The sequence below is a fragment of the Mus caroli genome, unplaced genomic scaffold (assembly GCF_978045245.1).
Source record: "Mus caroli unplaced genomic scaffold, Mus_caroli_1 scaffold_9, whole genome shotgun sequence".
Taxonomy (NCBI): Eukaryota; Metazoa; Chordata; class Mammalia; order Rodentia; family Muridae; genus Mus; species Mus caroli.
The window spans coordinates 65,211,869-65,214,802 of NW_028227264.1; the positions used below are offsets into that span (position 1 = coordinate 65,211,869).

The 2,934-nt window shown below is 43.2% G+C and overlaps 1 pseudogene; it reads right to left on the reverse strand.

The window, feature by feature from the left end:
• Window positions 1-696: 696 nt before the first annotated feature.
• On the reverse strand, window positions 697-1,269 carry LOC110303940 (DNA repair protein SWI5 homolog pseudogene; annotated as a pseudogene).
• Between the last annotated feature and the right edge of the window lie 1,665 nt (window positions 1,270-2,934).

Genomic DNA, 2,934 nt, shown 5'->3' on the forward strand with positions numbered 1-2,934 from the left:
TTCTGCTCTCTGCTGATTCTCTGTCAAAGTAAGAGGCTAAGCCATGTCAGAAATCTTTGGTCCTTAATCTAATCCTTCAACTTTTGGGGGCCCTAGGTAGCCGCTGAGTTCAATCGTCAGCTTCATCTTGTCTCAGGAAGACCTGTTTCAATGCCCTCCCCTCTCAAAAAAAAAAAAAAAACCAACATTATATTAAATTTAAAAAAAAATAATAAACAGCAAAGCAAGATACTTGAAACCTCAACACTTGGAAAACTAAGAGACAACTACCACAAGTTCAAAACCAGCCTGGACTACATACTAGGTTTTAATCTCAATCAATCAATCAATGGAAGAAGGGGAGGGAGGGAAGGAAAAGATCAGAATAGAGGCTTATGGCGGTGAATTAGTTGAACCACTTTGGCTCCCAGCAGGCCAAGAATGCACTGTACCTGCTCACGAGTTCTTTGGAGTCTTGAATGAAAGACACACACACACCAGCTAATTTTGATATGCCTTGACTATCTCAATGGCTGGACACTTTTAAACATCTTGTGGCTAGCACATGCTTCCCTCTGGTATTCCTGACCTAACACCTTTTTTTTTTTTTTTTTTTTTTTTACTGCTCATATGTTTATTAACAAAAGGGACAACCACACACACATACTCACAAGTATGTTTAGGAACTTAACATTGACAATACCCACCCCTCCCAATACTCTTCTTCTCTAGAACCCACCCCAAACTTTGGAGGGCTTCTAGCATCTTTTAAAATCTGAAAACCATAAGAATATGCTGTGTAGACTCTGCCTTTGATGCCCCCATCCTCCTGTCCCTGTGGGGGGCTGTAGATGAAAATCTCCAAGAAGCTGCTCAGTCATTCAGGTTTAGATCAAAATCTGGATATAACTCCTTGGTGGTAACGCCTCAGGTCACAGCCAGTTTCCCCAGCAGCATCTGTGATACATCCTTGATGTCATTGTACTCATGGAGGAGGGAGATAAGCTTCTCCAGCTCAATCACACGGTAGCCCTCTGCTATTAACTGGGAGATCTCCTTGTCCAGCATGTCATGCTTCTCCTTCAGTTTCTTAATGTCAGCGCTCAAGGCTTCCTCGCTGACATCGTTATTCTCATCAATCATGGGGAATGGCCGTTGCGGTGATCGGTAGCCGCCATGGTAAAGTCGGCTGAATTCTGACTCACCCCTCCTGAACCCTAAGGTCCGGGGCACCCGGAGCGGGGTGGGCTTAAACTCGGAAGGGTCCAGGGTTGGGGTTAAACGGCTGCTTCAGGGAACTAGAAACCGACGACGGAGACCACCAACCGCCCCACCGACCTAACACCTTCTAAATCAATATTTTATCTTTGTTTCCCTGTTACCTTCTGGGCAGCTCCCCCACAGGGCTGCTCTCCCTTTCCACCTACATTGCTGGATGCTTTCTCTCCTGCAGCTCTTAAATCTGATCCCTCTGCCTCTGAGTCATGGCGATTCTCCCCTCTCTCTTCCTAGGTCCCTTGCCCACATAATCTAAAAGTCCTGCCTCCATCTCCCTGCCCAGCCATTGGCTGTATGGCAATTCTTTATTACCAATCTAGGCCAGCTGGGGACAGGGACCCTCAGGTCTGGAAGCTCGGCTTTGGAGAGCCAAATGAAGACAAAGCATAAGAACCAATTCCCCACAGAGGTTGGGATGGATGGGTGGGTGAGTGGATGGATGCGGGGGTTGGATGAATAGATGGATAATGGATGGATAAATGGATAAGGGATTAGCCAATGGTTTACCATTAGACCTCTGCTTGTGTTGAGCCGTTTCTCTTCAGAACCAGAACTAAGGGATAATCTAACATGTTCTCAGAAGCAGAGTCTGTGGATCAAAGAGAACCATATTTGAAAACTTCTGATTCTAGCCCAAATTGCCCTTCCAGAAAGATTGTACCAACATTGACTCTTGACAGCAATACACAAGAGCCAGTTGTCCAATACACTCTCCTTTTGGGAAGAAAAAAAAAGTCATTTCCATTCTCTACAATGTCAGAAATATACCAGTATATGTCAAAAATAATATCTCCCTGTTCCTACTACACATATACATAAAGTAAATAATTAAAAAAAAAATCCGGGCGTGGTGGCGCACGCCTTTAATCCCAGCACTCAGGAGGCAGAGGCAGGCAGATTTCAGAGTTTGAGGTCTACAAAGTGAGTTCCAGGACAATCAGGGCTATATAGAGAAACCCTGTCTCGAAAAACAAAAACAAAAACAAAACAAACAAAAAAAAAGGTTTCTTTCTGGGCTAGGGAAGCTAAATCAAGGCAAAATGGTTTTCCTCCTCCTCGATTTAATCTGACTGTTCATGTATTTTCCCATTTTATGACTGATATTAAAAATAGTTATTTAAAATATTAATAAGGAATGGGTGTTGGTGAAAGGCAACTCTGACCCACTAGAGACAAGGCTTACAGGCGCTATCAAGTTCAAGTAGCCAATAATTATTGCATTCAAAATCAATGTTACACCCCCACACTTGGGTGTTGCCAAGACAACAGTCTTCCATTACACAGGCTAGCCTCAAACCTAGTATATAGCTGAAAGTGACCTTGAACTTCTGACCTCCTGCCTGCAGTTACAGGTATGTATAATCACTCCCAGCGTATGTAGTGCTAGGGCTCAAACACAGGAGTTTGCACACACTGGGAAAACAATCTGCCAACTGAGCTACACCCACAGTTTCACTCTTGATTTCAGATGTGCCATACTGACTATAGATCCCCTTGGAAAATTAACAAAAAGGTGGAAAAACAAAAAAATACAAAGTGCACTTCAGTGTATACTTTCTATAAAGTTGATTTATATCCAGTTCATATTATTTGCTATTAGAAAATTTATAGCCAAAGGCCAGGCAGGGATAGATACCAAGAAGACTAAAATCTTAGCCACTTTTCTATTGTTGTGAC